Here is an 18,879-nt window from a genome sequence, read left to right on the forward strand (position 1 = left end):
GCTATCTGCTCAGTAACATAGCCTCAGGTTGGATTTGAACCTATGTTACTGAGCAGATAGCCTCAGGTGGGATTTGAACCTATGTTACAGAGCAGATAGCCTCAGGTTGGATTTGAACCTATCTGCTCTGTAACATAGGTTCAAATCCCACCTGATTGGAGACAACCTTTATCTTTTCCCACTGCCATTCTCTCATCATCTGTTAAATAACATCATGAAATACCTTAAATATATTTTCAAAAATAAGCATAGGATTCTATCTTAAAGGTGAACTCCTTGACAGAGCATAGAGAGGAGGCTGTTTGTTTACCTCGCTACCCATGAGGCCGGTACCCAGGTGGTATGTGTTGCCTTGGTCACGTATCTGGATGTTGTAGACCTTGCCTTGGTTCAGCACCATGAGGGTGTAGGGCTGCTCAGAAGAACCCTTGGAACTGTCCCTCACCAGAAACGCTGCATCCTGAAACACACGCAGCTACATTGATACAAACTGTGTGTGTGTCTGAGGAGGCTGGTGGGAAGAGCTATAGGAGGAGGGGGTCATTGTTAAGACTTTTATGCAACGGCATATTAGTAAAACATGGAAAGCACAAGTTTGATTCTGTTCCATATATTCCAGATATTACAATGAGCCTGACCTCTCATAGCTCCTCCCACCAGCAGCATCTGCTGTGTGTGTGCATGTGTGCGTGCGTGCGTGCGTGTGAACATATGTATATGTATCAGTGAGGACCACCAGGGGTGGAGAGAACTACATAGAAAGCATATAAAATGGTGAATTATAGGATCTTCATGAGTTTTTTATTGTGGCCATGCGTGGCCATGAACCTAGCAAGCCTCGTGGAGAACCAGGAAGCGTGAGGTATTGCTGTGTAAGACCACCATGACCCTAGTGTTTGTCTACTGCAACAGTGTCATCTTGTGGTCAGTGAACCTCATTACATAAACTACCATTTTCACTTGACACCTGAGGATTTTTTTCCTTCTCATTACTGGTACATGTAAATGTACTCGGTGTAAATGATATATCCTGTCTATACATTATGTTTATTGTGGCAGCACTAATTCACCTGGTCAAATTCCTGGTAGGTTAAACGTACTTGGCGAATAAAGCTGATTCAGTTATTGTATGTTGAGATGAGCCTCTCTCAAATGCCTGTCAATTCATAATTGTACCACAAAGTAGCGCCAGTGTTCCTACACTGCCAAGTTCCGGCTCAGGACAGGCCGGGTTCAATTCTCTCCCTCCTCCCCATGCCTTCCCCCTTTTTTAATAACTGACCACTTTCTCGGCGCAGCGCAGTTCAAATCACAGAGAGGGAAAGAGACAGCGAGCAGTGGTTCATTCTGCAGCATAGCGAAAATCTGTCTTCTCTGCAAAGTCCCAGCGAAAATCTGTCTTCTCTGCAAAGTCCCTAGGGATGCCAACTCTATACAACGGATGTTATAGATATTCAGTTGATTGCCTACCAAACGAAACAACTATTGCCTGAGAAAGAATCTGCATACAAAATATGGTAAGCGCCAATGTATTTTTTATTGTCTTGCACTTGCTGCTGCAGCAGCTGTACTGTAATGCACGCTGCTCCCACAACCACAAAAAAATTGTTCTTCTGCAAACTGAGTTTTTTTTTTACACAGGTTAGATCACTGGCTAATTGAAACGCTATTGAGAAGTTTTTACAGATACTTTACCCGCATATCGACGTCCCTGGCGAACATGCACCGGGCCGATTCATTTAGACGAGCCAAGAAAAAATGAAATACACCGCAACCGAGGCTAATCGCAAGTGTCTTGCAACTATCGCCAAATCACAGCAGTTTATAACCAGTTAGTTACATGATTACTCTCTTCTCTTTGTTTAACTCAAATGTTAAACTCCCTCCCGTGGCCTTGAATGCGTCTGACCACCTACTTAAATTGTAGCCTACTCAGTTATCCTGCCAATTTTACCGGATTCTTACCGATTTTGTTGCCAAAATAGCTAAAAGGAAGCGATGTGCAGCCCACGTCTCTCCAGCTGTGTGGACTTGGATCGCTTAAAGCACTGTTGACATTATTGGCACATGGAAAATTGCAATTTCTACATTATAATTTTAATGGTCCACGTATAATGCCAGAAAAGCAGACACGTTGCATTTCTGCCAGACAGGTTCCATTTAATTTATTATTGATGGTCCAAAAAGCAGTTTATTTGAGCCTGACCTCTACAACAACACAACTCCTCTAAGGTAAAGTGTGTCTGTCAGCGTTAATTTTTGTTGCTCCATCCTTCTCCTCTGTGAGTCTTAGTGTTTGTTGCTCCATCCATCTCCTCTGTGAGTCTTAGTGTTTGTTGCTCCATCCTTCTCCTCTGTGAGTCTTAGTGTTTGTTGCTCCATCCTTCTCCTCTGTCAGCCTTAGTGTTTGTTGCTCCATCCTTCTCCTCTGTCAGCCTTAGTGTTTGTTGCTCCATCCTTCTCCTCTGTCAGCCTTAGTGTTTGTTGCTCCATCCTTCTCCTCTGTCAGCCTTAGTGTTTGTTGCTCCATCCTTCTCCTCTGTCAGTCTTAGTGTTTGTTGCTCCATCCTTCTCCTCTGTCAGCCTTAGTGTTTGTTACTCCATCCTTCTCCTCTGTCAGTCTTAGTGTTTGTTGCTCCATCCTTCTCCTCTGTCAGCCTTAGTGTTTGTTGCTCCATCCTTCTCCTCTGTCAGTCTTAGTGTTTGTTGCTCCATCCTTCTCCTCTGTCAGCCTTAGTGTTTGTTACTCCATCCTTCTCCTCTGTCAGCCTTAGTGTTTGTTACTCCATCCTTCTCCTCTGTCAGCCTTAAGTGTTTGTTGCTCCATCCTTCTCCTCTGTGAGTCTTAGTGTTTGTTGCTCCATCCTTCTCCTCTGTCAGCCTTAAGTGTTTGTTGCTCCATCCTTCTCCTCTGTCAGCCTTAAGTGTTTGTTGCTCCATCCTTCTCCTCTGTCAGTCTTAAGTGTTTGTTGCTCCATCCTTCTCCTCTGTCAGTCTTAGTGTTTGTTACTCCATCCTTCTCCTCTGTGAGTCTTAGTGTTTGTTATTCCATCCATCTCCTCTGTCAGCCTTAAGTGTTTGTTGCTCCATCCTTCTCCTCTGTCAGCCTTAAGTGTTTGTTGCTCCATCCTTCTCCTCTGTCAGTCTTAGTGTTTGTTGCTGCATCCTTCTCCTCTGTCAGTCTTAGTGTTTGTTGCTCCATCCTTCTCCTCTGTCAGTCTTAGTGTTTGTTGCTCCATCCTTCTCCTCTGTCAGTCTTAGTGTTTGTTGCTCCATCCTTCTCCTCTGTCAGTCTTAGTGTTTGTTACTCCATCCTTCTCCTCTGTCAGCCTTAGTGTTTGTTGCTCCATCCTTCTCCTCTGTCAGCCTTAGTGTTTGTTACTCCATCCTTCTCCTCTGTCAGTCTTAGTGTTTGTTGCTCCACCCTTCTCCTCTGTCAGCCTTAGTGTTTGTTGCTCCATCCTTCTCCTCTGTCAGCCTTAGTGTTTGTTGCTCCATCCTTCTCCTCTGTCAGCCTTAGTTTTTGTTACTCCATCCTTCTCCTCTGTCAGCCTTAGTGTTTGTTACGCCATCCTTCTCCTCTGTCAGCCTTAGTGTTTGTTGCTCCATCCTTCTCCTCTGTCAGCCTTAAGTGTTTGTTGCTCCATCCTTCTCCTCTGTCAGCCTTAGTTTTTGTTACTCCATCCTTCTCCTCTGTCAGTCTTAGTGTTTGTTGCTCCACCCTTCTCCTCTGTCAGCCTTAGTGTTTGTTGCTCCATCCTTCCCCTCTGTCAGCCTTAGTGTTTGTTGCTCCATCCTTCTCCTCTGTCAGCCTTAGTTTTTGTTACTCAAATGTAAATGTAAATCTCCTCTGTCAGCCTTAATGTTTGTTACTCCATCCTTCTCCTCTGTCAGCCTTAGTGTTTGTTGCTCCATCCATCTCCTCTGTCAGCCTTCGTGTTTGTTACTCCATCCATCTCCTCTGTCAGCCTTAGTGTTTGTTACTCCATCCATCTCCCCTGTCAGCCTTAGTGTTTGTTACTCCATCCTTCTCCTCTGTCAGCCTTAGTGTTTGTTACTCCATCCTTCTCCTCTGTCAGCCTTAGTGTTTGTTACTCCATCCTTCTCCTCTGTCAGCCTTAGTGTTTGTTATTCCATCCATCTCCTCTGTCAGCCTTAGTGTTTGTTGCTCCATCCTTCTCCTCTGTAAGCCTTAGTGTTTGTTATTCCATCCATCTCCTCTGTCAGCCTTAGTGTTTGTTACTCCATCCATCTCCTCTGTCAGCCTTAGTGTTTGTTACTCCATCCTTCTCCTCTGTCAGCCTTAGTGTTTGTTACTCCATCCATCTCCTCTGTCAGCCTTAGTGTTTGTTGCTCCATCCTTCTCCTCTGTCAGCCTTAGTGTTTGTTACTCCATCCATCTCCTCTGTCAGCCTTAGTGTTTGTTACTCCATCCATCTCCTCTGTCAGCCTTAGTGTTTGTTACTCCATCCATCTCCTCTGTCAGCCTTAGTGTTTGTTACTCCATCCATCTCCTCTGTCAGCCTTTGTGTTTGTTGCTCCATCCATCTCCCCTTAGTGTTTGTTACTCCATCCATCTCCTCTGTCAGCCTTAGTGTTTGTTACTCCATCCATCTCCTCTGTCAGCCTTAGTGTTTGTTACTCCATCCATCTCCTCTGTCAGCCTTTGTGTTTGTTGCTCCATCCATCTCCCCTTAGTGTTTGTTACTCCATCCATCTCCTCTGTCAGCCTTAGTGTTTGTTGCTCCATCCATCTCCCCTTAGTGTTTGTTACTCCATCCTTCTCCTCTGTCAGCCTTAGTGTTTGTTGCTCCATCCATATCCTCTGTCAGCCTTAGTGTTTGTTACTCCATCAATCTCCTCTGTCAGCCTTAGTGTTTGTTACTCCATTCATCTCATCTGTCAGCCTTAGTGTTTGTTGCTCCATCCATCTCCCCTTAGTGTTTGTTGCTCCATCCATCTCCCCTTAGTGTTTGTTGCTCCATCCTTCTCCTCTGTCAGCCTTAGTGTTTGTTACTCCATCCATCTCCTCTGTCAGCCTTAGTGTTTGTTACTCCATCCTTCTCCTCTGTCAGCCTTAGTGTTTGTTGCTCCATCCATCTCCCCTTAGTGTTTGTTGCTCCATCCTTCTCCTCTGTCAGCCTTAGTGTTTGTTGCTCCATCCATCTCCTCTGTCAGCCTTAGTGTTTGTTGCTCCATCCATCTCCTCTGTCAGCCTTAGTGTTTGTTGCTCCATCCATCTCCCCTTAGTGTTTGTTGCTCCATCCATCTCCCCTTAGTGTTTGTTACTCCATCCTTCTCCTCTGTCAGCCTTAGTGTTTGTTGCTCCATCCATATCCTCTGTCAGCCTTAGTGTTTGTTACTCCATCAATCTCCTCTGTCAGCCTTAGTGTTTGTTACTCCATTCATCTCATCTGTCAGCCTTAGTGTTTGTTACTCCATTCATCTCATCTGTCAGCCTTAGTGTTTGTTACTCCATTCATCTCATCTGTCAGCCTTAGTGTTTGTTACTCCATCCATCTCCTCTGGTAGCTGTAGGTGGTCTGTGGTGCCCCTGCAGTCTACAGTGTTCAGAGTCAGACATTGATGTGGTCTGATGTAAATGTTTGGGTTGGAGTTTCCACTCTAGACTCTCTTTTGATGTCCAGGAGACTGGGGACAACTCGTGTGTGTGTGTGTGTGTGTGTGTGTGTGTGTGTGTGTGTGTGTGTGTGTGTGTGTGTGTGTGTGTGTGTGTGTGTGTGTGTGTGTGTGTGTGTGTGTGTGTGTGTGTGTGTGTGTGTGTGTGTGTGTGTGTGTGTGTGTGTGCGCGTGTGCATGTGACTGTGGATGTGTGGGTTGGTGGGAGAGAGAGAGTGTGTTTATCACATGCTACGATGTTGTTGTGGAGACCAGAGGCCACTTGTGACCCCTTGATCTATGGAATCATGGTGTATTGTGGGAGTGGGTCAGAGTGTGTGTGTGAGGCTGAAGGACCAGTTCAGGTCTGAGTTGGGCTTTTTCAAACTGTGTAAGCAGAATGTGTACAGTGCACTCACACAATACTCTCTCTCTCTCTCTCTCTCTCTCTCTCTCTCTCTCTCTCTCTCTCTCTCTCTCTCTCTCTCTCTCTCTCTCTCTCTCTCGTGCTCTCTCTCTCTTCCTCAAACGCACACACTAGGTATGTTTTGTATTGATAACTCCCATTCCTATGTATTTGACAGAACCTGAATATATTAACATGTGGCCTGGCTGTATAGGTAGCTAGCTGACTGGGTAAAGATAAAATGGTTCTCACTGACAACAAGCCTGGTCACGGTGAGGTAATGAGCTTTGGGAGTAGAGGGCTGAGAGAGCACTACTGATTGATGGAAAATACACGCACGCACACACACACACACACACACACACACACACACACACACACACACACACACACACACACACACACACACACACACACACACACACACACACACACACACACACACACACTGTCAGGTGAGGAGTGACAAACTACGTGCTGTCTCTGGTTGGACTCGTCACCCTCCAGAAATGCTTCTCCCAAGAGAGTGCTATCAGGGAGGGAAGATTTCAGGAGAGACAGATAGTTGAGACCAGGGCTGCTATCTCCCTGTCCCTCAGACAGCTAGGAGAGACCAGGGCTGATATCTCCCTGTCCCTCAGACAGCTAGGAGAGACCAGGACAGCTAGGAGAGACCAGGGCTGATATCTCCCTGTCCCTCAGACAGCCAGGAGAGACCAGTGCTGATATCCCACAACATAGGTGGGGAAAAGGCTACCTAACTATGATTCCCAATCAGAGACAACGATAGACAGCTGCCTCTGATTGGGAACCACATTCAGCCAAACACAAAGAAATACAAAACATAGAATGCCCACCCCACATCACACCCTAACCTCACCAAATAGAGAAATAAAAATGGCTCTCTAACGTCAGGGCGTGACACTCTCCTTCTGTCTGTCTCTCTCTCTCTCTCTCTCTCTCTGTCAAATCAATTTCAATTTAAGGGCTTTATTGGAATTGGAAACATGGTATTTCACCCAATATATATGGGAGTTTATCAAAATTGGATTTGTTTTCAAACTCTTTGTGGGTCTGTGTAATCTGAGGGAAATATGTGTCTCTAATATGGTCGTACATGTGGCAGGAGGTTAAGAAGTGCACCTCAGATTCCACCTCATTTTGTGGGGAATGTGCACATAGGCAGACCTAGGCAGACCTGGTTCTCCTCTTTCTCAATCACACGGCTATGCTCACTGAGTCTGTACATAATCAAAGTTTTCCTTCATTTTGGGTCATTCAAAGTGGTTAGGTATTCTGCCACTGTGTACTCTCTGTTTAGGGCCAAATAGCATTCTAGTTTGCTCTGTTTTTTGTTAATTCTTTCCAATGTGTCAAGTAGAGGTCGACCGATTATGATTTTTCATTACCGATACCGATTATTGGAGGACCCAAAAAAGCCGATACCGATTAATCTGCCGATTTAACTTTTTTTTTATATATGTAATGACAATTACAACAATACTGAATGAACACTTATTTTAACTTAATATAATACATCAATAAAATCAATTTAGCCTCAAATAAATAATGAAACATGTTCAAATTGATTTAAATAATGCAAAAACAGTGTTGGAGCTGAAAGTAAAAGTGCAGTATGTGCCATGTAAAAAAGTTAATGTTTAAGTTCCTTGCTCAGAACATGAGAACATATGAAAGCTGTTTGTTCCTTTTAACATGAGTCTTCAATATTCCCATGTACAAAGTTTTAGGTTGTAGTTATTATAGAAATTATAGGACTATTTCTCTCTATAAGATTTGTATTTCATATACCTTTGACTATTGGATGTTCTTATAGGCACTTTAGTATTGCCAGTGTAACAGTATAGCTTCCGTCCCTCTCCTCGCCCCTACCTGGGCTCGAACCAGGAACACTTCGACAACAGCCACCCTCGAAGCATCGTTACCCATCGCTCCACAAAATCCGCTGCCTTTGCAGAGCAAGGTGAACAACTACTCTCAAGTCTCACAACGAGTGATGTCTGTAACATTATTAGCACGCACCCCGCTAACTAGCTAGCCCTTACACATCGGTTACACCAGCCTAATCTCGGGAGTTGATAGGCTTGAAGTCATAAACAGCTCAATGCTTGAAGCATTGTGAAGAGCTGCTGGCAAAACGCACGAAAGTGCTGTTTGAATGAATGCTTACGAGCCTGCTGCTGCCTACCACCGCTCAGTCAGACTGCTCTATCAAATATTAAATCATAGACTTAATTATAACATAATAACACACAGAAATACGAGGCTTTAGTCATTAATATGGTCAAATCCGGAAACGATCATCTCGAAAACAAGACGTTTATTCTTTCAGTGAAATACGGAACTGTTACGTATTTTATCTCACGGGTGGCATCCATAAGTCTAAATATTCCTGTTACATTGCACAACCTTCAATGTTATGTCATAATTACGTAAAATTCTGGCAAATTTGGCGGCACAAACCGTTGCATATTCACTGACTCTGCGTGCAAGGAATGCAAGAGAAGTGACAATTTCACCTGGTTAATATTGCCTGCTAACCTGGATTTCTTTTAGCTAAATATGCAGGTTTAAAAATATATACTTCTGTGTATTGATTTTAAGAAAGGTTCGCAAATGCGCTTTTGTTAAATCATCCCCCGTTTGGCGAAGTTGGCTGTCTTTGTTAGGAAGAAATAGTCTTCACACAGTTCGCAATGAACCAGGTTACACATTTTGCAATGAGTCATGTTAGCAGGCAATATTAACTAAATATGCAGGTTTAAAAATACATACTTGTGTATTGATTTTAAGAAAGGCATTGATGTTTATGGTTAGGTACACATTGGAGCAACAACAGTCCTTTTTCGCGAATACGCACCGCATCGATTATATGCAACGCAGGACATGCTAGCTGAACTAGTAATATCATCAACCATGTGTAGTTAACTAGTGATTATGATTGATTGATTGATTGTTTTTAACAAGATAAGTTTAATGCTAGCTAGCAACTTACCTTGGCTTCTTACTGCATTTGCGTAACAGGCAGTCTCCTCGTGGAGTGCAATGAGAGGCAGGTGGTTAGAGGGTTGAACTAGTTAACTGTAAGGTTGCAAGATTGAATCCCCCGAGCTGACAGGGTAAAAATCTGTCGCTCTGCCCCTGAACAAGGCAGTTAACCCACCATTCCTAAACCGTCATTGAAAATATGAATGTGTTCTTAACCGACTTGCCTCGTTAAATAAAGATTAAATAAAGGTGTAAAAAAAAAAATGTGTCCAAAAATACCCATTTCCGATTGTTATGAAAACTTGAAATCGGCCCTAATTAATCGGCCATTCCGATTATTCGGTCGACCTCTAGTGTCAAGTAATTATCTTTTTGTTTTCTCATGATTTGGATGGGTCTAATTGTGTTGCTGTCCTGGGGCTCTGTGGGGTCTGTTAGTGTTTGTGAACAGAGCCCCTGGACCGGCTTGCTTAGGAGACTCTTCTCCAGGTTCATCTCTCTGTAGGTGATGGCTTTGTTATGGAAGGTTTGGCAATTGTTTCCTTTTAGGTGGTTGTAGAATTTAACGGCTCTTTTCAGGATTTTGATCATTTGTGGGTATCGCCCTAATTCCGCTTTGCATGCATTATTTGGTGTTTTACGTTGTATACAGAGGATATTTTTGCAGAATTCTGGATGCAGATTCTCAATTTGTTTTTTGTCCCATTTTGTGAATTCTTGGTTGGTGAGCGTACCCCAGACCTCACAACCATAAAGGGCAATGGGTTCTATTCAAGGCCCTTCTTGCCTCTCAGATTGTTCACAGCTTTGTGGAAGTTACCTGTGGTACTGATGTTTAGGCCGATGTCTGTATTGTTTTTTGTGTGCTCTAGGGCAACGGTGTTTAGATGGAATTTGTATTTGTGGTCCTGGCAACTGGACCTTTTTTGGAACACCATTATTTTTGTCTTACTGAGATTGAGATTTCAGTACTGAGATTTACTGTCAGGGCCCAGGTCTGACAGAATCTGTGCAGAAGATCTAGGTGCTGCTGTAGGCCCTCCTTGGTCGGTGACAGAAGCACCAGATCATCAGCAAACAGTAGACATTTGACTTCAGATTCTTGTAGGTTGAGGCCAGGTGCTGCAGACTGTTCTAGTGCCCTCGCCAATTTGTGGATATATATGTTGAAGAGAGTGGGGCTCAAGCTGCATCCCTGTCTCACCCCCTGGCCCTGTGGAAAGAAATGTGTCTGTTTTATGCCAATTGTAATTGCACACTTGTTGTTTGTGTACATGGATTTCATAATGTTGCATGTTTTTCCCCCAACACCCCTTTCCATCAATTTGTATAGCAGACCCTCATGCCAAATTGAGTCAAATGTTTTTTTTATCAGCAAAGCATGAGAAGAGTTTGCCTTTATTTTGGTTTATTTATTAGTCAATTAGGGTATGCAGGGTGAATATGTGGTCTGTTGTACTGTAATTTGCTAAAAGCCAATTTGACATTTGCTCAGTATGTTGTTTTCTCTGAGGAGTCTGCTCTCCCTTTCTCTCTCGCTCTCTCTCGCTCTCTCTCTCTCTCTCTCTCTCTCTCTCTCTCTCTCCCTCTCTCTCTCTCTCTCTCTCCCTCTCTCTCTCTCTCATCCCACCTTTCTCTCTCTCCCTGGCCATTAGTATTCCATAGACAGGAAGTGCAGTAAGAATGTGTCTGTGTATCAGGTCCAGGGACTGCTCGGTGACTCTGAGGAGATTAAACAGCTCTCACTAGAACTTCTTTCTCTTGTGCTGTGTCCTCTGACGCCCTGCCTTTATCCCTCTGAGAGACCCGTCTGTCGCTCTGATTAAAGCCCTGCCTATTGGTGTTGATACTGAATGTACTACTTCTTGTAAGTGACTTGGAAAACAAGCTTGAGTTGAGTTGTTTTCTCTCTCTCGTTTGACTCACTGATACAGGGCACAGACACACTCAGTTTCCAAGTTTTAAGTTTTAATGTCACATGCACAAGTACAATGAAATGGCTTTCTTGCAAACTCAAAACCCAACCATGCAATAATCGATAACAATGTATTACTGCTTGTTAATCGTTGCTGCGATGCTCAGTTGCAGCTGCACAATGCACCTGTTGTTGTTTGAATACCTGTTACACCCCTACCTAAAAACGACTATATTAGGTTTCTAATACTAGGTCGTTATAATTAGGGTTTCAAGCAGTAAGGCTGGGTGAAACCCTATTGTATTTGTTGGCGTTGATTATTATTATTACAGTTCTGCCAAAATGTTGTTAAAAGATGCACATTCCCGTGAGATAGTAAGGCCTAGGAGGGTGCAACCTGGCATGATGGTAAAGGGCCAAGGGAAAAGACGCCCCTCACCCCGCGTAATGTAGAGTTGTGAAATTCGGTACATAGGTCCCTCTCCTCACAAGGAACACATTTGCATAAGAACCAATGAGGTCTGCGATGATGGATTTTCCACCATTTAGAATTTTGTGAGGAACACTTAAAATGCAAAGGTTTCACAACACAATAGTTTTCAGTTTAATATGTCAAACAACATGGTGCCTACTGACCAATAAACATTCACGTGGGTGTGGTCTGGCACGTAAATGTATATAAATCCGACACAGATATTTGTATTGTAATAAAAGTTGGTGCACATGTTCCAAACACTGTCAAGACTCAACATGTGCAAGCACATTCAGATCGACCACACATTGGCGCTATAACAGGCACATGTTTATATCGCTTGATCTGTTTGACTCAGAGTGATGAAATTTGGCACACATGCTCAGGTATATAAATCTACCTAACCAGTAAAGTTTGACTCAGTTTAGCTGAGCTCATTGGCTCATAGCGCCCATATTGTTTGAGCTAGAGTCCTGTAAAATATTGTGTTTAAAGACATGGGTACATATATGCTACGTATATACCAAATGTGGTGCCAATCAGTGCAGCGGTTCTTGAGAAGAAGACTTTAAAGTAGTCAACATCATTGATAATGGTCCAAAATACATCAAAAGCATATTGCATGATCTGTTTGATGTCGAGTTCTGATACTTGGCAAGCATGGTAAGGAGTACAGAAGTAGCTCATCCTAGGGCAATGTATCCAATGTGTCCTGAGGGTGGCACTATTTAGCCAAAGCTTGAACCCTTGGCATGGCTGCTTGCGGTTATATTTCTTCCCATTTAATTTTGAAGTAAAATAGACTTGCATGGCATTGCACTCTCTCTCTGTCTCGACCCAGTTACCCAGACTCTGTTCCCAGTGTCCACTCCAGTATGTTTGTCTGAAGATGTGACACAGAGGCAGTGGGACAATAGTTTTATCCTCATGGAACAGGCAGCGACCCCTGCCCTTTACAGGATTAAAGGTCACAGGGTGTGGGAGGGAGGGGCGGACTGGGACCACATACTGTGGTCTTTGTCTTTAAATGGCACCAACACAGGATGGACTGAAATAGTCTTTCACTCAGTCAGTCTCTCAGTCTGGCTGGTCTCTCTGGGGTCTGTTGTTGTCCTGTGCTCACTTATAGTAAGCTGTCTACTAAATATACACTTTTTTGTCCCTCATAAGATACAGTAGGCCTATGTCTATGGTCATGTATAGTCAGCTCAACAGTAATAGGCCTATGCCTGCTGAATGTGGCCTTAGGCACAGTGTAGTAGTAGGTCTTTGACCTGCTAAATGTAGCCTTAGGCACAGTGTAGAGCAGGCTACCAGTTTTGTCCTTCACAAGATACAGTATTATAATATGTCTAGTTTAGACAAGGTCTTGCTGTTTTCTTCTCATCATGTTGGTTTCTGTCAGATTGTTTATCTTCCCCTGGGAAGAATAGTGAGCACCCACCCTTTGTGTGTGTTAGATAAACCCAGGCTGCTTGAAGTACGCTACTGCTATCCAGATCATTTAGTCTAAAGTACTGTTGTATTGTAGTACAAAAGGCCAGGAGTCATCATCCCTCTGTAAATGCCTGGGTATTATTGTTTCTTTATATACAGTTGAAGTCGTAAGTTTACATACACCTTAGCCAAATACATTTAAATTCTGTTTTTCACAATTCCTGACATTTAATCCTAGTAAATATTCCCTGTCTTAGGTCAGTTAGGATCACCACTTTATTTTAAGAATGTGAAATGTCAGAATAATAGTAGATAGAATGATTCATTTAAGTTTTTATTTCTTTCATCACATTCCCAATGGGTCAAAAGTTTACGTACACTAAAATAGTATTGGTAGCATGGTCTTTTAAATGGTTTAACTTGGGTCAAGCGTTTTGGGTAGCCTTCCACAAGCTTCCCACAATAAGTTTGGTGAATTTCCAGCCTCATAGAGGATCTAGATAGATGGTCCTTCTGTAGCTCAGTTGGTAGAGCATGGCGCTTGTAACGCCAGGGTAGTGGGTTCGATTCCTGGGACCACCCATACGTAGAATGTATGCACACATGACTGTAAGTCGCTTTGGATAAAAGCGTCTACTAAATGGCATATATTATTATTATTATTATTATAGGATGGGCTCTAGCCCACGATGGCACCAATAGCCCAGTCAATGGATGGATTGTGTCGCTGGAGCCAAGAGAATCCCAATACCACAGGAACCTGCAGAGACTCAACCAGCAGGAATTGGACATTCATAGGTTAACGGGGGTGGGCTTATGGGTGACCAGGCCTTTTGAGCGCTCGTCCAGCGCTCTAACATCCATGGGAATGGAGAGGGGTTGAGTAGGGATGCCCAGCTCGGACGCTAGGGTAGCGTCCATGAGACTCATATCGGCTCCAGAGTCAATGAGTATCTGGAGAGACTTGGACTGGTCGCCCCACAGCAGGGTGGCATGGAGAGGGGGGTGAGTAAGAGGAGAAGAACAATTATCTTGAAGACCCACCAGAGTACTCACTCCAACGAATGAGCTAGGTCTCTTGAAGGGACAGGTAGACACAATATGACTGGCAGTACCGCAATACAGACAACTCTGGATCTCAAGTCTGCATACTCGTTAGACTGGAGACAGCCTAGCCCTGCTGAGCTGCATCGGCTTGGGAAGAGGTGAATCGGCAGTCTCCGGAGGCTCTTGGACGGACCAGGGTAAGCTCGAAACCTTTCAGGGACGTAGACACCAGGGACTTCAGGAGTTTATCAGATGCCAGGTGGGATCACTGAGTGAGAGATTGGGACCGCAATCGGACCTCTTCTCCCTCCTACGTTCCCGTAGTCGACCATCGATCCGGATCATCGATCCGATGAATGAGTCGAGATCCGTCAGTAGTTCTCGGGCTGCCAGCTCATCCTGAGAGTGAACTGTAGCCTCTTGCCGGTTTCTGTTTGAGTCTTTTAAGAGTTTTTTAAGAATGTGAAACAACTTAGTGGCTGTTTGCTGCTTTTCATTAAATCATGTCTTATAGGCTAAAAGGATTTTGTTCATATGTGCATAATATTATATTTTGTAGCTACCGAATTTATGAAAATGAACAATTCATGCGAAAATACTTCTGGTAAAATGCTGACATTTGGTCATTTCAATTAAAAAAATACTGAAGAAATTGAATTATTGTTATTTTAGAGACACAAAGAACATTTTACATTTTGGGAATTTAGCAGACACTCTTATCCAGAGCGACTTACAGTGAATGCATTCATCTTAAGATGGTTCTGCTATTGGGGTGCCAGGACAGAGAAAAGCTTGGACTGGCCTGAGCAGACTTGCCCTCCCCTAGGGGTGGGAGGGCCAAGAGACCTGAAGTGGCAGAACGGAGTGCTCAGGTTGGGGTGTAGGGTTTGAGCATAGCCTGAAGGGAGGGTCAGTTCTTCTTGCTGCTCTGTAGGTAAGCCCCAGGGTCTTGTAGTGGATGTGATCTTCGACTGGAAGCCAGTGGAGTGAGTGGAGGAGTGGGGTGACATGGGTCTCATCATCATCATTAACATTATTTACATAATTCAAATTCACCAAATTGTTTTGTTCATACGCGTTATAAGGCTTATGAACAAAATGATTTGTTAATGATGATGGTGAGAGCCCAGTAACATATGGACTCCCATCCCTTTCATCATAGAGACTATTGTTACTTCAACCTCAAACTCAACCTCAACAAGACCTGCCCGCTCAGTACCTCCTATGACCAGGTTAATACCTCACAGTACCTTCTATGACCAGGTTAATACCCGTCAGTACTTCCTATGACCAGGTTAATACCTCAGTACCCCTTATGACCAGGTTAATACCTCACAGTACCTTCTATGACCAGGTTAATACCTCTCAGTACATCCTATGGCCAGGTTAATACCTCAGTACCTCCTATGACCAGGTTAATACCTCAGTACCTCCTATGACCAGGTTAATACCTCAGTACCTCCTATGACCAGGTTAATACCTGTCAGTACTTCTTATGACCAGGTTAATACCTCAGTACCTCCTATGACCAGGTTAATACCTGTCAGTACTTCCTATGACCAGGTTAATACCTCAGTACCTCCTATGACCAGGTTAATACCTCAGTACCTCCTATGACTAGGTTAATACCTCAGTACCTCCTATGGCCAGGTTAATACCTCAGTACTTCCTATGACCAGGTTAATACCTCACAGAACCTTCTATGACCAGGTTAATACCTCACAGTATCTTCTATGACCAGGTTAATACCTCAGTACATCCTATGACCAGGTTAATACCTCTCAGTACAATCTATGACCAGGTTAATACCTCAGTCCCTCTTATGACCAGGTTAATACCTCTCAGTACAATCTATGACCAGGTTAATACCTCAGTCCCTCTTATGACCAGGTTAATACCTCTCAGTACAATCTATGACCAGGTTAATACCTCAGTCCCTCTTATGACCAGGTTAATACCTCTCAGTACAATCTATGGCCAGGTTAATACCTCAGTATCTCATATGACCAGGTTAATACCTCTCAGTACAATCTATGGCCAGGTTAATACCTCTCAGTACCTCATATGACCAGGTTAATACCTCTCAGTACAATCTATGACCAGGTTAATACCTCAGTCCCTCTTATGACCAGGTTAATACCTCTCAGTACAATCTATGACCAGGTTAATACCTCAGTCCCTCTTATGACCAGGTTAATAGCTCTCAGTACAATCTATGACCAGGTTAATACCTCAGTCCGTCTTATGACCAGGTTAATACCTCTCAGTACAATCTATGACCAGGTTAATACCTCAGTCCCTCTTATGACCAGGTTAATACCTCTCAGTACAATCTATGGCCAGGTTAATACCTCAGTCCCTCTTATGACCAGGTTAATACCTCTCAGTACAATCTATGGCCAGGTTAATACCTCAGTACCTCATATGACCAGGTTAATACCTCAGTACCTCCTATGGCCAGGTTAATACCTCTCAGTACCTCATATGACCAGGTTAATACCTCTCAGTACAATCTATGGCCAGGTTAATACCTCAGTACCTCATATGACCAGGTTAATACCTCAGTACCTCCTATGGCCAGGTTAATACCTCTCAGTACAATCTATGGCCAGGTTAATACCTCAGTACCTCATATGACCAGGTTAATACCTCACAGTACAATCTATGGCCAGGTTAATACCTCAGTACCTCATATGACCAGGTTAATACCTCAGTACCTCCTATGACCAGGTTAATACCACACAGTACAATCTATGGCCAGGTTAATACCTCAGTACCTCCTATGACCAGGTTAATACCTCACAGTACAATCTATGGCCAGGTTAATACCTCAGTACCTCATATGACCAGGTTAATACCTCACAGTACAATCTATGACCAGGTTAATACCTCAGTACCTCATATGACCAGGTTAATACCTCACAGTACAATCTATGACCAGGTTAATACCTCAGTACCACCCAGTTGGTTCCTGGTTTTGTTTCCTAACGCTATTATAAGGTTACTACAGTGTTATTGTCTGTCTGCTCTGGGTTGTTTCGTAATTTTATTTATTGTCTGAGAGGAGCTCAGGTTGAGGAAATGAGTCTTGCTGACATGGTCTGGTCTGGTCTGCTGCTCAGGCAGGTAACTGGAAGCAGGCCTTGACACGCTCCTCACACTCAACCCCCCTCTTTTCACCCTCTTTCTGCTCTCTGTCTCTGCTCTCTCTCTCTCTATCTTTCTGTCTATCTCTTTGTCTTATTTAACCTTTATTTAGGCAGGGGAGTTTCCATTGGGACCAAGGTCTCTTTCTCTACAGAGTTCAGTCAACCAACTCAGCTTGAGAACTTGTTGCCAGAAAGTTACATCCTAGTTACAATGTCATTGCCAACATAGGTGGTAGTTTGCCAAACTCTTGGTTGGCAGCTGGGGGCTGTTGTCCTGCTAGTCTACCCACGCAGTAGTGCCAGCTCAGGCATTCCGGAGGCCCCATTCCCTCCATCTGTCCCTCCGTTCCTTCCACCTCCCTGCCTGGCATCTAAATCTGCTCTCCTGATCACATGGTGGGACCAAAGAAAAGGGGAAAAATAAAGAAAGGATTTATCCTGGGCTTAAAGGAGAGAACAATCCTATTTTTGTTGGCCTCTCTCAGAAGTCAGTGTTGTAATGTGATCCAGGACAGAACCTGTCGGTCCGCCTGGCTTGACCTTGACCCTGCCCCTTACCCTGACTCTTCCCCTTACCCTGCCCCTTACCCTGACTCTTCCCCTTACCCTGACCCTGCCCCTTACCTTTACCCTGCCCCTTACCCTGCCCCTTACCCTGACTCTTCCCCTTACCCTGACCCTGCCCCTTACCTTTACCCTGCCCCTTACCCTGCCCCTTACCCTGACTCTTCCCCTTACCCTGACTCTTCCCCTTACCCTGACCCTGCCCCTTACCTTTACCCTGCCCCTTACCCTGCCCCTTACCCTGACTCTTCCCCTTACCCTGACCCTGCCCCTTACCTTTACCCTGCCCCTTACCCTGCCCCTTACCCTGACTCTTCCCCTGACCCTGCCCCTTACCCTGACTCTTCCCCTTACCCTGCCCCTTACCCTGACTCTTCCCCTTACCCTGACCCTGCCCCTTACCTTTACCCTGCCCCTTACCCTGCCCCTTACCCTGACCTTGACCCTTACGCTTACTCTGCCCCTTACCCTGCCCCTTACCCTGCCCCTGACCTTGACCCTTACTCTGCCCCTTACCTTGACCCTTACTCTGCCCCTTACCTTGACCCTTACCCTGACCTTGACCCTTACTCTGCCCCTGACCCTTACCCTGACCCTGACTCTACCCCTTACCCTGCACCTTACCCTTCCCCTTACCCTGCCCCTTACCCTGTCCCTTACCCTGCCCCTTACCCTGTCCCTTACCCTGCCCCTTACCCTGACCCTTACCCTGACCCTGCCCCTTACCCTGACTCTGCCCTTACCCTGACTCTGCCCCTTACCCTGCCCCTGACTCTACCCCTTACCCTGCACCTTACCCTGTCCCTTACCCTGCCCCTTACCCTGTCCCTTACCCTGCCCCTTACCCTGTCCCTTACCATGCCCCTTACCCTGACCCTTACCCTGACCCTGCCCCTTACCCTGACTCTGCCCTTACCCTGACTCTGCCCCTTACCCTGCCCCTGACTCTGCCCTTTACCCTGCCCCTTACCCTGACCCTGACCTGAACTCTGCCCCTTACCCTGTCCCTTACCCTGACCCTTACCCTGACCCTTACCCTGACCCTGCCCCTTACCCTGACTCTGCCCTTACCCTGACTCTGCCCCTTACCCTGCCCCTGACTCTACCCCTTACCCTGCACCTTACCCTGTCCCTTACCCTGCCCCTTACCCTGTCCCTTACCCTGCCCCTTACCCTGTCCCTTACCCTGCCCCTTACCCTGACTCTGCCCTTACCCTGACTCTGCCCCTTACCCTGCCCCTGACTCTGCCCTTTACCCTTA

At 44.9% G+C, this 18,879-nt stretch overlaps 1 protein-coding gene across 2 annotated transcripts in view; it reads left to right on the forward strand.

Annotated features, from left to right (window-relative positions):
• The first annotated feature begins 1,219 nt into the window (after positions 1-1,219).
• Positions 1,220-18,879, forward strand: part of n4bp3 (NEDD4 binding protein 3) — a 106,313-nt gene continuing 88,653 nt past the window's right edge. For both annotated transcript variants that reach the window (XM_052487856.1, XM_052487857.1), the window contains exon 1: positions 1,220-1,517. The gene's annotated coding sequence lies outside the window, so the exon portion shown is untranslated. The remainder of the gene's footprint in view (positions 1,518-18,879) is intronic.

This window comes from Oncorhynchus keta, chromosome 30 (genome assembly GCF_023373465.1).
Source record: "Oncorhynchus keta strain PuntledgeMale-10-30-2019 chromosome 30, Oket_V2, whole genome shotgun sequence".
Lineage (NCBI taxonomy): Eukaryota > Metazoa > Chordata > Actinopteri > Salmoniformes > Salmonidae > Oncorhynchus > Oncorhynchus keta.